Source organism: Miscanthus floridulus, chromosome 14 (genome assembly GCF_019320115.1).
Source record: "Miscanthus floridulus cultivar M001 chromosome 14, ASM1932011v1, whole genome shotgun sequence".
In the NCBI taxonomy this organism is placed as follows: domain Eukaryota; kingdom Viridiplantae; phylum Streptophyta; class Magnoliopsida; order Poales; family Poaceae; genus Miscanthus; species Miscanthus floridulus.
In genome coordinates this window covers 89,696,415-89,713,352 of record NC_089593.1, presented here as the reverse complement: position 1 = coordinate 89,713,352, position 16,938 = coordinate 89,696,415, and the positions used below count along the sequence as shown (strand labels likewise).

The window sequence follows — 16,938 nt, the reverse complement described above, 5'->3', positions numbered from 1 at the left end:
GCACACACTGGACCTTTTCTCGACAGCGACAGGCTTAACCTGTTAGGATTGATCTCCCACCAGTTAGGCCCAACGGCCTAACTGGGCCTTGTTCTCGCGCCCTGATTGGGGGCGCCCAACCCTACATGGTTGGTGGGCCCCCGTCGCACAGCGCTATAAAGGAAAGATGGGGGCCGGGGCTCGCAGTACGAGGTTCACCGCGTCGCCAGTCACCCCACCGACATCCTAACCCTAGACCCGATCTTGAGAAGGGGTGCTGCCAGCGATGGGAAGCACCACCGACGCCGGCAACGCCACCCCGACGCACACGCCGCCGCCGAGGACGCCACAGCGCCGACTCCCTCTCCACCGAACGTCGCTGCCGGCGCGCAGATGGTGTCCGTCAATGAAATCCTAGCCGGAGCTTCGACAACTACGGCATTTGATGGTTTGCAACCTATCACCCCCTTTCTCTCTGTCTCTCTGTGATCCTGAACACCTATTCATACTACCAATACATCCCGATCCGATGAACATGACTAAAAAGAAGATCTAACAATGGTACCGGAGCCACGGTTCAACAAGAAATCAGATCGGGTAAGTGAAACCGACCGATCTGATGTGGATCGGGAAAGAAAATAGAAAACCGAACCCTAAGACCTAACCCTAATTCCCCAAATCAAATCTGAAGAAGGGATTGAAGAAGGGGAAAAGGGAGGGTCGGATTCCGAGAACACTAGACACAAATCCGAAAGAGAGAAAAGGGGAAGAAGAAAGAAAGATGGGTCGAAACCCTAACCCTAACCCCAAGTTTTCCATTCGGATGAACGAAAAGAAAGAAATCAAAAGCAAAGAAAACGAATTGGCAAGAACAAACCCTAACCCGAATCGGCAAGAACAAACCCTAACCTGAATCGGCAAGAACAAACCCTAACCCTAACCCTAGTTTTTCCCCATTCGGATAAACCCAAAAAGAACAACTCAAAGAAAGAAAGGGGAAAGTAGGGGTAGGGTTAGGGTGCATCGGATGAACTTTTTCGCCGACGCGGGAGAAGAAGCCGAGCCGGGGGCGCGGGCTTGCCGGGCTCGGCCAAGGGAGCACCACGACCAGGCCGCTCGACGGCGGCATGCTCACCCGTTGGGGAGCACGCGCGCCGGCGAGGGGGCCGGCGACGGCGCAAAGGACCGCTCGCTCGTCGCTCTTTCGCTCTTGGTTGTGGCTCGCTGCTGCGGCTGAAGAGAGATGAGAGAGAGCGGCGAAGAAGAGAGAGAAAGGGAAGGGTCGAATGGCTAGGGTTTCCAGGGCGCCGGCCGCGGCGACGCTTTTGATCCGCGCGAAATGGCTGCTCGGCCGTCGAATCAGATCGAACGGTCGAGATTCGCTGGGTCAACTCGCCGGCCCAGGCGGGCGCGAGGGCGCGCGGCGCTTTGCCGGCCTAGGCCCAGGTTGCGGCCTGGGTGCGGCCTGTGCGCGCGAGGACCGCTGGGCCGAGCCGGTTTCAGCGCGTCTTGGGCCGCGCTGGGCTGAAATGAAAGTAGAAGAAGAAAATTTTTCTTATTATTTTGCAGGAGCAATTTTGAATGCATATTTTGATGAATTTGAATGATTTTGACACAATTTTCTGTGCAAATTTTATCCAACGATATTTTGCTCAGAAAACAGTGAATTTTTTAGTGCTTCTGGAAAATAATAATATGAAAAGATTATTAATGTTTCCGCTGTGCATGATAATTATTGTTCTCTTTGATTAAATTTGAACCAACGGGATAATTTAATTTTAAGAGAAATGAATTTCTGATAATTTTGATGCGATTATGATATTGTTATTTTCTGACCAACGTTGTTAATAACCATATTATAATTTTTGATCCATGAGAAATTGTGCATTAATTTTACTTCTGCCCAACGGTGATGTAAAATGTTTGCATGGATGAATTATAAGTTTTAATTTGACCAACGTCGAGTTAAAGCATGGAATTTTATGTATAAATGTTTCTTACTTACTCTGGTGTGATTTCAGGAGGCAGATGCATTGTGAACATTGCCAACATCCCGACACTCAACGGAACCAATCACCGTGTGTGGCGGGAGAAGTATGAATTGGAACTTGCGTTGGGAGAGGTCGATTTTGCCATCACCTCACCGTGTCCTACTGAGCCAGAGGACCCAGTGAGAGGTGACAATGAATCTGACGCTGATTTCGCTGCTCGAAAGCGTGATCATGCTGAAATAAGAATGAAATATGACCTTGAACATAGGCAATGGACTCTTTCCAACCGCAAGTGCCTGTTGGTAGCCAAAGCCACCATAGAAGAACAGATAAGGGGCTCAATCCCTGAATGTGCACTGCCAAAGAATATCTTGAGAAAATCAAGAGTCAGTTTACTGGGTCTACCAAGGCCACAGCAAGTTCACTGATTAAGAAGCTCGTGAATGAGAAATTCACTTGTGGTAGCATAAGAGAGCACATTTTGAAGATGAACACTACGGCATCTAAGCTAAAAGAAATGAATTTGAAGGAGGAGGATTTCCTGATTCATTTGATTTTTGCTTCTTTGCCAAAAGAATATGACACCTTCATTGTGAACTACAATATGCAGCCTGAAAGATGGGGCATAGAAAGACTCATCTCAATGTGTGCTCAAGAAGAGGAGAGGATAAAGTCCTCACAAGGTGAATCTGCTCATTTTGTGAAGGATAACAAAAGAAAGAACTTTAATGGCAAGAATTCTAAACCACAAGGGAAACCTAAGTGGGATAAGACCTCTTCCTCCAGTTCACAGGGAAAGAAACCCCAGGATTCTGAGAATCAGCAGTATGGTGGAGCTGAAAAAGATCAGTGCAAGCACTACTTCAAGAAGGGACACTACAAGAGGGATTGTCTAGACTTCCTGAAATCTCTGCTAAAGAAAGGTGATGAATTTATTACATTTGTAGATGAATTCTTGTATTTATGTTATGACAAATCCACTTGGTGGGTTGATTCAGGAGCAACTACTCATGTTGCAAATTCTTTACAGGGGTTAAGTGGGACGAGAACCTTGCAAAGAGGAGAAAGAACGATTAAAGTTGCAAATGGAGTGCAAGCCAATGTTGAAGCCATTGGAGATTTTTCTTTAGAATTGAATAATGGTTTTGTACTTAGACTTAAAGAAGTACTTTATGTTCCCTCTTTGCGTAGAAATTTGATAAGTGTTTCGAAACTTGATGATGATGGAATTGATTGCCATTTTGGTGATGGCAAGTGTAAGATACTGGTTAATAATAAATGTGTTGGTCTTGCCTTCCGACAAGACAAGCTTTATTTATTATCTTTTGCTGAGAATGCGAACAATGTATGTGATGAGAATGTGAATGATTCCCCATCTGCGGATGTAACTAAGAAGCGGAAGAGAATTGATACTGTCTCTTCGAAATTATGGCATTATCGCTTGGGCCATATTTCGAGGGGGAGAATGGAACGATTGGTTAAGGAATCAATTCTCCCGCACTTAGAATTTTCAGATTTAGAACAATGTATTGATTGCATCAAAGGAAAGTATGTCAAGAAAATTAAGAAAGATGCCAAACGAAGCACAGGAATTTTAGAAATAATCCACATAGACATATGTGGTCCTTTTCCTGTGAAAGGTGTGGATGGTTATGACTCGTTTATAACATTCACAGACGACTACTCTCGTTATGGCAATATTTATCCAATTAAAGAAAGATCGGAAGCATTGGATAAATTCAAAATATTTAAAGCTGAAGTTGAAAATCAGCATAATAAGAAAATCAAGATAGTACGATCAGACCGAGGTGGAGAGTACTATGGGCGACATACCCCATATGGCCAAATTCCTGGACCATTTGCAAGGTTCCTACAGAAAAATGGCATAGTTGCTCAGTACTCCACACCGGGGGAGCCTCAGCAGAATGGAGTGGCTGAAAGACGTAACCGTACCTTAATGGATATGGTAAGAAGCATGATGAGTTACTCCACATTACCGATTAGTTTATGGATGGAGGCACTGAAAACCACCATTCACATACTTAATCGAGTACCAAGTAAATCGGTGCCTAAAACACCGTATGAATTATGGACAGGAAGGGAACCCTCACTTAACCATTTGCGTGTGTGGGGCTGTCCGGCTGAGGCAAAAGTGTTTAACCCAAACATAGGAAAGTTAGACTCCAAGATAGTCAGCTGCCATTTTATTGGCTATCCAGAAAGATCGAAAGGATATCGCTTCTATTGTCCTGACAGACATACGAAGATTGTAGAAACAAGACACGCTGTGTTCTTGGAGGATAACATGATCAGGGGGAGCATGGTAGCATGAGAAATCAGCCTACAGGAGAAGCGGGTACATGTACCCACTCCGATGGTTGAAGAACCATTCTTCACGCTACCTGCTGCTGCTGCACTGACTGTGCAGGACACTATAGTGCCAACACCTGTTGCAAGTTCTCCCGTGGTGACAATGAATGAACATGAGGAACCTATCCTTGAGGAGACTATCCTTGAGGAACCTATAGAACCAAATGTTGCACATGAGGAAGAACAACAACAGCCCAATGTGGAACAAGTACTGGAGGCACCTAGAAGGTCTCAAAGAATAAGACGATCAGCTATTACTGATGACTATGAAGTTTATGAAATAGAAGAATGTTAGATGGGGGATGATCCCACCTCATTTGAAGAAGCCATGAGAAGCGACCACTCATCAAAGTGGATTAAGGTCATGGAAGATGAATTGAAATCAATGAGTACCAATAAAGTTTGGGACTTAGAAAATATTCCTAAAGGAGCCAAAACAGTAGGCTGTAAATGGGTCTACAAAACGAAATATGACTCCCAAGGGAATATAGAAAGATTTAAAGCGCGACTTGTGGCGAAAGGCTTCACGCAAAGAGAAGGGATTGATTACAATGAGACATTTTCTCCAGTCTCATGTAAAGATTCCTTCAGAATTATAATGGCACTTGTAGCCCACTATGATTTGGAGTTACATCAAATGGATGTAAAGACGGCTTTCCTAAATGGGGATTTGGAAGAAAATGTTTATATGGCACAACCGAAAGGTTTTGTCGTAAAAGGAAAGGAAAATATGGGATGCCGCCTGAAGAAATCAATCTACGGATTGAAGCAAGCTTCAAGACAGTGGTATTTGAAGTTTGATAGAACGATAAAAGGTTTTGGGTTTGAAGAAAATGTTGAGGACAATTGCGTTTATGCAAAGTTCAAGAATGGAAAGTACATATTCCTAATTTTGTATGTGGATGATATCTTGCTTGCTAGTAGTGATATCAATCTACTAATGAAAACGAAGAAATTCTTGTCCTCAAACTTTGATATGAAGGATCTCGGTGAGGCCTCGTTCGTTTTGGGAATAGAGATTCAACGAGACAGGAGAAAAGGGGTTCTAGGATTATCGCAAAAGGCATACATAGAAAAGGTCCTGAAGAAATTTAGTATGCATGCGTGCAGTCCTTCACCTGCTCCTATAGTCAAGGGCGATAGATTTGGGGAACATCAGTGTCCCAAGAACCAATATGAAATTGACCGAATGAAAGCGGTACCGTATGCTTCAACTGTTGAAAGTTTACAATATGCTCAAGTGTGTACACACCCTGACTTAGCTTTTGTTACCGGGTTACTTGGCAGATATCAAAAGAATCCAGGAATTGAACATTGGAAATTAGTGAAGAAAGTCCTGCGTTATTTGCAGGGTACGAAAGGCCTCATGCTTACATATAGAAGATCTGATTCCCTGCAGATAGAGGGGTATTCAGATTCTGATTATGCGGGAGATGAAAGAAAATCCACGTCAAGATATGTATTTACTCTCGCAGGAGGGGCTATATTGTGGAAAAGCTCCAAACAAACCGTAACTACATCCTCGACAATGTATGCCGAGTTTGTAGCATGTTATGAGGCAACGGGGCAGGTGAATTGGCTACAGAAATTCATACCCGGATTGAAAGTGATTGATGATATAAATGAACCACTGAGATTGTATTGTGATAACAATCCAGCGGTACAGTACGCTCACAACAATAGGTCAAATGGTGCTGCCAAACACATTGACATAAAGTACTATGTTGTGAAAGATAAAGTTCGGGATCATATAATAAATCTTGAGCATATAAGTACAGAGAAAATGCTCGCGGATCCGCTCACAAAGGGCTTACCACCCAACGTGTTCAGAGAACACGTAGCCGGAATGGGTTTAAGGGAAAGCCTATGATTTCCGAACATACGAAGGGCCCAAAGAAAGTTTACATTTCAAAACGGAGAATTGTATTGTGACTGTTAGTCTAATGGCACTAATTGCTGTGACGATGGGACAGTTCTATGCACTAATCTGTGATGAAATAGGATGGAAGCAAGAAAAATATGAATTAAAAGTTTTGAGTATGAAATTAAAGAACGAAGAATAGATGAGAGATCAAGGGGGAGAATGTTAGGATTGATCTCCCACCAGTTAGGCCCAACGGCCTAACTGGGCCTTGTTCTCGCGCCCTGATCGGGGGCGCCCAACCCTACATGGTTGGTGGGCCCCCGTCGCACAGCGCTATAAAGGAAAGGTGGGGGTCGGGGCTCGCAGTACGAGGTTCACCGCGCCGCCAGTCACCTCACCGACATCCTAACCCTAGACCCGATCTTGAGAAGGGGCACTGCCAGCGACGGGAAGCACCACCGACGCCGGCAACGCCACCCCGACGCACACGCTGCCGCCGAGGACGCCACAGCGCCGACTCCCTCTCCACCGAACGTCGCTGCCGGCGCGCAGATGGCGTCCGTCAATGAAATCCCAGCCGGAGCTTCGACAACTACGGCACTTGATGGTTTGCAACCTATCACCCCCTTTCTCTCTGTCTATCTGTGATCCTGAACACCTATTCCTACTACCAATACATCCCGATCCGATGAACATGACTAAAAAGAAGATCTAACATAACCATCAACTTTGGTAAGAGCACTGTCACTCGCATGCACATATAGCGAGAGGCCTTCCTGGATATGATGCAGATCCTACAATGCTGGGAGGGGACTTTTCCTCAAGTCTATCTTGGTCTACCACTGTCCAATGTCAAGCTACGACTCTCTGCCTTTGCTCCTCTGATCGCCAAAGCAGACCGATATCTAGCAGGATGGAAGGCAACCCTGCTAAGCACTGCTGGCCAGGTGGTGCTGATAAACTCAATGCTTGATGGACTGCCCACGTATGCCATGGGAGCCCTTATGTTACCACCTGGCACTAGAGAAGCACCGGATGCAAGAAGACGAGCCTTCCTGCGGACAGCAGCAGACAAGGTCAATGGGGCGCAGTGTCTTGTTGCGTGGGAGAAAGTATGTCAACCTAAGGAAGATGGTGGATTGGGGATCAAGAGACTGGATACACAAAACGCGTGCCTGCTTCTCAAACTGATACAGCGGCTTCGTCACTCCGAGGGATCAGCTTGGGCGATCTAGGCTAAGTTGCAGACAAGATTGGACAGTCTCCAGGGAAGTTTGGCCGGCACCCACTGGGATGGCCTCCGAGAACTATTGCCAGCCTATCGCAAGATCACCAGGGTTGATGTGGGAGATGGGCGTAATACAGCTTTCTAGGATGATGTCAGGATTGGGGATTGCACGCTCGCTGAGCGGTTCCCGGCATTACACAGCCACTGCACAACGCAAGGGCGTCAGTCCAGGAAACTCTTTCAGTTCCAATACCTTCCCACTTTCAGCGACAACTGAGTAGACAAGCAAAAGAGGAACTGCAACAATTGGAGATAGTGATACGAGACATCTCTCTCAGCGACACAAGTGATCAGAGGTCATGTTTCTTCGCTGGAGACAATCATCGCCTATTGTCAGGCATGATCTACAAAGCCTCCATGAGAAGCGGCAGCACCTGTCCTGCTTACCAGTTCATCTGGAAGAACATAGCCACCCCCCGGGTGAAATTCTTTGGCTAGCTACAGACGAAGAACAGGATCAACTGTAAGAGCAACCTGCTGAAGAAGAGGGTGCTTGAGGAGGACATATGTGCTATCTGTGGTCAAGGATCTGAAACAGCGGACCACCTAATCTCAGGATGCTCCTTTGCCCAGGTCTTCTGGAGACAGATTGGATGGCAAGCAGAGAACATAGCTGAAGTTCGATGCCTATGGGAATCAACTGCACCAGTGGCTGGCTCTTTCATCGCTACTTGTCCTCTTGTGCTGGCCTGCTGGGAACTTTGGAAGCACAGGCATGATGTGGTATTCAGGGACATGCCCCCAAGCCATTCGCGTCTGATTGCTGCTTGCCGTGAATCAGCACGGCAATGGAGATGTCGCCTCCCAAAAATGATGCTCGTCTTTCACTCTTTCTTCATTTTGGTGTAATCATTTGCCTATTTAATCCTATCTCCCATGTTTGTAATTCTGGGAACCTTGTTTAGGCCATGAACCCCGCCACCCACCGGCATTTGCCGGCATCTGTGGCTCAATATATATCAGGTGGGGGTCGTTCAAACAACAAACACCCCCCCCCCCCCCCCCCCCCCCCCCCCCCCGTTGACCTAAAAAAAAAAAGGTAGTAGAGGAGGGATGAGAAAAAGAGAGTCCAGCCTGATTAAACTATAAGATCTTTCATACCTATTATTATTTTGGAAAATTAAACCACACCTTACATGCGAAGTTCATGGTGAGACAGTGACATCATCCACCTTAAATCCTAATAGATCCACCCTTTGGCGGACTGGAGCATGCATGTGCATAGTCATCCAGAGCAGAGCAATTGTCTTCCACAACGTTCAGCATTATTTCAGCTGGAAGCCATTATTAGGAGAGACAAGACATAGCCTAAAAGTAGGTACCTGCTCCAAGATCGCATGGACCTTATATATATACATGAGCTCATGCTCGTTCAGATATAAGAAAAATGAACATTTGGATTTACCAGTGCAGTGACACACGCACAAGCCAGTTGATATAAGGCATTGTGTGTGCAATGTGGAATGGAGCACCCCATTATCAATGGTGATAGGTCCCAGGTGCATTGCATTTGTACATGAGACATTTTTGTAGGACTTGAAGGCATCGGGAGTTAGCCCCACTCATTATAGAAAGCTTCGACAGCAGACTGCCTCCACCTGTCGACCAACTCCTCAACAACGTGCTCAAGATGTGATAGGACATCTATGTATCCCGTTGAATATATACCTGACTTTGCAGCTTGATCCAACGCTGGAGAATTTGGTGGCCTAGAGCGAAACTATAAAGTGGGTCCTTTAAAGATTAAAGTTTGTCAAAAGGCAATATTTGTATCAAACAAAATATAAATATTACCATAAATTTTTCTTCCAATATTTCGCACTAGTATGATGGTGATTTCTCTTGGCGCCACCCTTTTTTTTCACTGGCGGTTGGGAAAGAGGTGGCGCCAGTAGAGAGAAATGTCTGGGCTAGCCTCAAGGACTACCTGTGTAAAAGCCTTTACACTGGCGATTCATGTAAGAAAACTACCAGTGTTAATGGCCTATTTACACTGGCGGTTTGCATTAGCCAACCGCCAGTGTAAAAGCCATTTACACTGATGGCTTGCTTACATAAACGGCCAGTGTAAATAGACATTTATATTGGTGGTTGAACTATGTGAACTCCCTGTGATACTCATTTTCATGTGAACCGGCACTAATACATTTGCTATAAATACTCCTTCTTCCTCCCCCGACCAGCACTGTTCAGCCGAGCCACCTTCCATTGGTGGCGAACTTGGAGGTCCAAAAATCGTAAAATACAAGGGGGAGGTTTTCCTCTTCATTTCTTCGGAGGAGACGGCTTAAGAAGGTTAGTTAATGCCTCTCATAGCTCTTTTGCATTAGTGCTTCTCACTTTGAGCTTAAAATAGATCTAGGTAGAGAGAGTGTTTCATGCTTGTGTTTAGAGACAGAGAGGTGTTTTGCTCTTCATTTCTTTGGAGGACGTGGCTTAAGAAGGTTAATTAATGCCTCTCATAGCTTGCATTAGTGCTTCTCACTTTGAGCTAAAACTAGATCTCGCTAGAGAGAGTGTGTGTTTCATGCTTGCGTTTTGAGAGAGAGATAGAGAGAGTGGTAGTAGATTTTTGTTTAGGATTTCAATACATGATATTTTAGAAGGTTTGGATTATAGTGGTGCACCTCTCATAGTTGATTCTCCATTATAAATTTGATTCAAAACTAGACCTAGGGTTTCATGGGGAGAGAGAGAAAAATGGTAGTATTATAGAGAGAGAATTGGTATTATCACTTGATTTAAAGATTGTTATAAATAATGTGAGAGTTAAAATATGTTATGAAAAAATAGAGAGAGAGAGAGTGTTTCATGCTTATGTTTTGAGAGAAATATTGTTTAAAAAGATTTTAAACAATCTAGTATATTCACCAAACTAGATGTTTTGAAATTATAATAATTTTTAGTTTATTCAAATAACTACAATAATTTTAATTTTCATCAAATAATTTTAAATCTATCCAATTAATTAGACATTACCATTGTAATTTCTGTACAGCTGAAGATGGAAAGATAGTTATGGATGTACAACTTATCAAGATTACACCCGTCATACCATTTGGAGGTTCGTAAATTTATTGATGCCGCTAGGAGGCATGCATGCAGACAGAAGACGAAGTACATATGTTGTCCTTGTATCGAATGCAAAAATGTTGCTGTATTTGAGGATGCAGAAGAAATCAGTTCTTATTTGGTTCACCGCGGTTTTATGAAGGATTGCTTGATTTGGGTGAAACATGGAGAGGGTAGTTCCGCGCCTTCTGCAGAAGCCAACCCAGTTCTCACATATTTTATGAAACTATGTGAGAGATCTTTGGATTTGTGAATAATATTTAGTAAAAGTTTGTCGGATGAAGAAATGACAAAAATAAAATTTATAGAGCTCGATGAGTACTACAACTTTTATGTTCATGACTTTTTACAACAACAACAACAACAACAAAGCCTTTAAGTCCCAAACAAGTTGGGGTAGGCTAGAGTTGAAACCCAACAGAAGCAATCAAGGTTCAGGCACGTTAATAGCTGTCTTCCAAGCACTCCTATCTAAGGCTAAGTCTTTGGGTATATTCCATCCTTTCAAGTCTCCTTTTATTGCCTCTACCCAAGTCAACTTCGGTCTTCCTCTGCCTCTCTTCACGTTACTATCCTGACTTAGGATTCCACTACGCACCGGTGCATCTGGAGGTCTCCGTTGCACATGTCCAAACCATCTCAACCAGTGTTGGACAAGCTTTTCTTCAATTGGCGCTACCCCTAATCTCTCACGTATATCATCGTTCCGAGCTCGATCCCTTCTTGTATGACCGCAAATCCAACGCAACATACGCATTTCCGCGACACTTAGCTGTTGAATATGTCGTCTTTTCGTAGGCCAACATTCTGCACCATACAACATTGCTGTTGAATATGTTCATGACTTTTTGAGTTCAAATAATTTGGTGTGTCAAATTCTTGTTTGAAGTTGTCATTTGTTGAAATTCAAAATTTGAATGGTTCTGAAAAGATGACCAAAATAAAAGTTGTAGAGCTTGATGAGTTCTACAACTTTTATGTTCATGACTTTTTGAGTTCAAATCATTTGGTGTGTCAAATTCTTGTTTGAAGCTGTCATTTGTTGAAATTCAAAATTTGAATGGTTCAAATTTAGTGATATGAAAAGATAACCATAACAAAAGTTGTAGAGCTTGATGAGTTCTACAACTTTTATTTTTATGACTTTTTCAATAGAAATCATTTGGTGTCTCAAAATCAAGCTTGCAGCTGTCAATTTTTGAAATAATTTTATGGTTAAAACAATTCCGAAACCAACAATGTCGAACTCATAAGCATAGCGTAGTGGTCACACCCGGACCTTGTAATCCTTAGGTCACGGTTTTGATACCCGGTTGGGACACCCTTTTTATTTTGTTTTTATTTCTACTGATGGTGGATGAAACAAACCGCCAGTGGAAATCATAAAAATCCGCCTGTGAAAATCATTTGTACAGGTGGTATACCCGCGCGCCGAGAGCCTCTGAAAATTTGAAGTTTTTCTTCCCCGAGACGCCGTCAGGCTGCTCAAATTTTGCATCGCCGCCGCGCCATTCCCGCCTACACCGCATGCCGTCTTGCCCCACACCTCGCCGTCCCTGCTTGCGCCGTTGGATCCCGCCTCGGAGGCCTGTCGTCTCGGCCATAGCCCCGCCTGCCTCGGAGCCACGCCGTCTTAGCCGCACCGGAGCCCCACCTCAGAGCTTTGCCGTCTCGTCGCGCTAGAGCCCCATCTTGGAGCCCCGCCTCGGAGCCACGCGGGAGCCCCGCCTCAGAGTCCCGCGCCGAAGCCCCACCTAGCTCGGAGCTGCGCCGAAACCCAGCCTCGGAGCCTCACCGTCTCTGCCTGCACCGGAGCCCCACCCGCATCGGACCCTCGGCCGTCTAGGAGCGCCGCTCGCCTCGGAGCCCTATCGCCTCAGAGCCCCGCCCATGCCGAAGCCCGGCCCGCCTCTACCGCGCGTGCCACCGAGGTCCGCATCTCGCCTGCTCATCCCATGCTCCGCCTGTGTCGCCGAACCCCGTGCCGTCGCGCGCTGCCTGCCCTGGAGCACCGCCCGGCAGGCTGCTTGCCTACCTTGTCTGGCACATTTTCGTAGGCCAAAACCCTAACTGGCCCATTAAGGGCTTGTTTCAACATCTTTTTTTTTGAAACTTTGTTTCAACATCTTTACTTGTATGATTATATGTTTCAACATCTTTACTTGTAAATTATGTGTTATAATCATAAAATTAATTCTAGGGTACCTTTTTTGCTGAAAAAATAAATTAGTTCTAGGGTCGAATATTATATTATGCTAGTTATTATTTGTACATTGTTCGATATATATATATATATATATAAATAAACTAACTCTAGGGTACCATATTTTATAATGCTTAATTTGTAGCCATAGTTTTTGTTATCCGATTGGTGTGGAATATTTATGGTAGCTTATTTAATTCATGCTATGTGTCAAAATTTTATGTCCATTCGATGCTAGATGCACGTATATTTTCATGCTATGTATTTATTGTACGTGTTGTTAAACAATGCTTACATAAAAATAAATATTTAATAAATCAGAATTAGCTTGATGAGTTCTCCAAACAATGGTGACGAGGCGGGTGCCCAACCAAACAATGTTGATGAGGCGGGTGCCCAAGGATTAGACTCGCAGCACAACAACACCAGTGGATCATGGAGTTCGCCGTCCGATCCGTGCCCTAGCATAGATAGGGCAGCTCGTCGTGCCGAAACCCAAGACCCTACTTACAATCCAATAGATGAGGAGGTACAATTTAATAATTTCAATGAAGGGCTATGAGGGGTTGTTATTCATATCCATACCTACGTACCGAATATATATTATATATATATATATATATATATATATATATATGATTGGTTGTTCTTTGTAGATAACTTCTCAATTGCTGAACCAAACGGAGGAAGATGCATCGGATTCCGCACCAGAGGCAACTGAGACAACCACCGAAGATAGGAAGCAAAAACGTGGGGAACGGGGCGTAAACAAGTGGCCGGATCGTACACATTCTGTTACAGAAGTAAGCCCGAAAGGAGAGCCCGTACAACCTATATAGGTGGCAGCTAAGTATCGAAATGCCATCGGTTTCCTTGTTAGGAACAATCTTGACATCACAATCTCTAATTGGAAACTAGTGCCGAAAAAAACAAAAAGAACTTGTGGAAAAAGTTGAGAACAAGGTTTATTTTCGCAACCGAGTCATGAGCTGTCACGAAGGAGTACGCAATGAGGCAGTGTGCAATCAGCTTTCGTAACTGGAGGTCTGAATTGAATACCAAGTTTGTGAAGAAAGGGTTGGATGCAACGAAGAAGTACCCGAGAATTACAGCAGCTAAGTGGAAGACCTTTGTTGAGCAGAACACATAAGAAGAGTTCTTATCTATGAGTCAATCCAGTGTTGAACTTGCAAAGAAGAACATATACCACCACCACCTTGGAACTGGTGGTTACCAGCATGCAATTCCCAAATGGAGGGCAGAAGAAGCTACAAGGAAGGTGGCATGGTTACCGGTGTTGTTGGAGGATGTACCTGAAAGGGCTGGAGACTGGCTTCGTTTGCGGAAACCAGAAGAAAGTGAGGCTGGTTTGTCGTGGCCAGATCCAATGACCGATGAAGCAGCCAAGAACATTTTGGCCGTGGTAGCTAAGTAGAAGAGGGACACCCTTAGTGTGGGTCTGGGTAACCCAGAGCACCCCGGTCATGTGCGAGGCATCTCATCCCATTTGGGCTGGAAGGAAGGATTTCCTGAGCATGCCGAGATGTATAGAAAACACGACCGCTACAAGGAAGCTATGAGATATTATTTTAAGGAGGAGGCTAAGCAAGAAATGAAACAAATGTTGGTTGAAATCATGGCCAATCCTGATTCTGAGATAAGCCAACAATTGGCTAGTGTAATGTCAAGTCAACAAGTGCCGACAATACAGCCGCCACAGATGATCACACAGACACCATAGATGCAGATGGTCATCACGCAACCGTCGGATTCTTCAATAGTTCCAAGCAGTATCGAACCTACGGCAAATAGGGAGCACTATGCAGTTGATGACATTGTCGCACCGATAGCTTGCTCCCTAGTTATATCGTATGGTATCACCAATATCCGTACGATAGAAGTTGCCACTGGTATGGTGATCCCAGGCCGCGACTATCACATCAAGAAAATGCCAGAGGAGTACTGCAGGGTAGAAGTGTTAACAGTCATCGAAGGACATAGGGATGACTTCCTAGACATCCCCACTCCTGACGGTGCCGAGAAACTCGGTCAAGCTATCAACGAGTTCATCTTATGGCCTCGACAGGACATTAGGTTGAATGATCCTATTCCATCGATGCCATTTTTTGGAGTGGACAATGAAGGAGGGTTCTCCCATGCAGCCTCGCCATCTCATCATACCCCACCATCTCATGACGCACCACCATCACCAGAACCTAACCCACCACCATCATTTAGCCTCCACGCCAACTCGGAGCCTCTACCTAACCCACTAGTATCAACATCCATGAACCCACCATCATCCCCGAGCAAGAAGGATGCCTCGTCGGAACCTAAAGGCCATGTAGCTAAAAGAAACCTTCAGTCTGTGCCAAAAATGGTTACGCCCTTAGGTAAGGACGAGACATCACCGAGGGCCATGAAGAAGTGGATGGCCGGATTGGCAAGGAAACCAGACACACGTTCCAGTCATCAAAAAGCTACCAAATCTGCCTCCAACAAGATCACCATATGGAAGCCTATGAGAGAGGATTACAATAATGTCCCCACCGATAAATATGTTCCAGACAGGCCTCTACTCTAGTGGTGCGAACTCCGAGGTGTTTCACATGCGATGAAGAGGTTGCATGACTGGTATATGAGAGCATCTTTGGTTGAGATCAATGCCTTCTCCGCAGCTGTACCACCACTAGCTTTTATGGGTGGTAATAGCAAGATTATTGTTGACTTCGAGGACATTTGGTTGATGTTTCGCCTCGGAAAACTCGACATCCATCTAATGGGCGTGTGGTGCCTGTAAGTGTCGCTCATACATAACTATGTTTTATTACTAATTAATATAATGTTAGGGCATGAAGTATCTGACAATGTCATGCGCTCTATAGAATGCAACAATGAGACCAGGAGATGCGGTATACTAAGAACCTGTTTCTTCACGAGGAGAAAAGGTTGGGTATCTCGACCCGACCAGAATAAACCAGAATGAACACACAGTGGTTATGGGTCCTGACCACGACTTATTTGTGGGCAAGACCGATGATGAAATAGCCAAAATTAGAGTGGAGGAGCAACAAAAGCAGGAAACAGCAGTGGCCACCTACATAGGAAACGTGTTCCATTAATTCTGAAATCGGAGTCTTGTATGTGCACCATACATGTTCAAGTATATTGGTCCTAAACTCCCTTAATAATTTTTATTTATAAACTTACTACTGTTTTAAAACATGACTTCATTAAATTCGTGCAATGATCATTGGATTTGTATATTCATTTATCTCCATGAAGGATGACTTTTGGTCCTTGACTCCGCAGATTTCTCATAGAGCAGTTATCAAAAGTTCATCAATATTTTAGATCAGTAAGTCAAGATTTGCATGCATGCTTTTCAACATTTCTATATCATATACGAGAGTTTGAATCGATATGACTTGTTGAAATCATTCGAGCACTGCAAGTTCAAGGGTGGACGCTATGATTTAAAAAAAGCCAGAAAACCGCTACATGTGTGGATTAACTTTAAGGTAAATTTTAAATAAATATACATATTTGTCTTGTATATATATTAAATAAACATACATATTTGTCTTGTATATATATGTATACATAGCAACTATGTAACCACTTGCCAATTCTTTATATAGTGCCACAAGCAACCACCAGGATCGGTGTTTTGTGGGTACTATGTGTGTGAGTTTCTCAGAGAAAATGAGAGATACACCAACAACCCTAGCAAAGTAAGTAATAGTCATAAGTGAACTTTTGTCACTACTGATGCCTTCTCCGTATTGGTTAGTTGTAAATGTATGATGACTTATTATTTTTTTTGCAGGTATACAAGTGTAATCCCACGAGTGTATGCCTCCAGAATGGTGACCTCATGGCCATTTGCGAGGACTTCTGCCGGTTCATCATGAAAGAAATAATTCACTTCAATGGGAAGTATTTTGATCCGGACTCAGAATTAGCTCAACCACAGTACCGAGAACTCGTAGATATTGCTAGGCTAGAGCTAAACCACGAAGATTATTAGAGGAGTATGTCATGGGACGACCAAGCTAGCTATGAGTGGAAAAAACTTTGTTTTATGTATACATTATTAGCTTGTGATAACTATGGTAAACTACAACAAATATTACTTTTTTCATGCATGCAAAAATAATTTTCTATGATA

At 44.1% G+C, this 16,938-nt stretch overlaps 2 pseudogenes; both read left to right on the top strand.

Annotated features, from left to right (window-relative positions):
- The first annotated feature begins 13,098 nt into the window (after positions 1-13,098).
- Positions 13,099-14,454, top strand: LOC136503958 (uncharacterized; annotated as a pseudogene).
- A 33-nt stretch (positions 14,455-14,487) lies between these two features.
- On the top strand, positions 14,488-16,797 carry LOC136503956 (uncharacterized; annotated as a pseudogene).
- Positions 16,798-16,938: the final 141 nt, after the last annotated feature.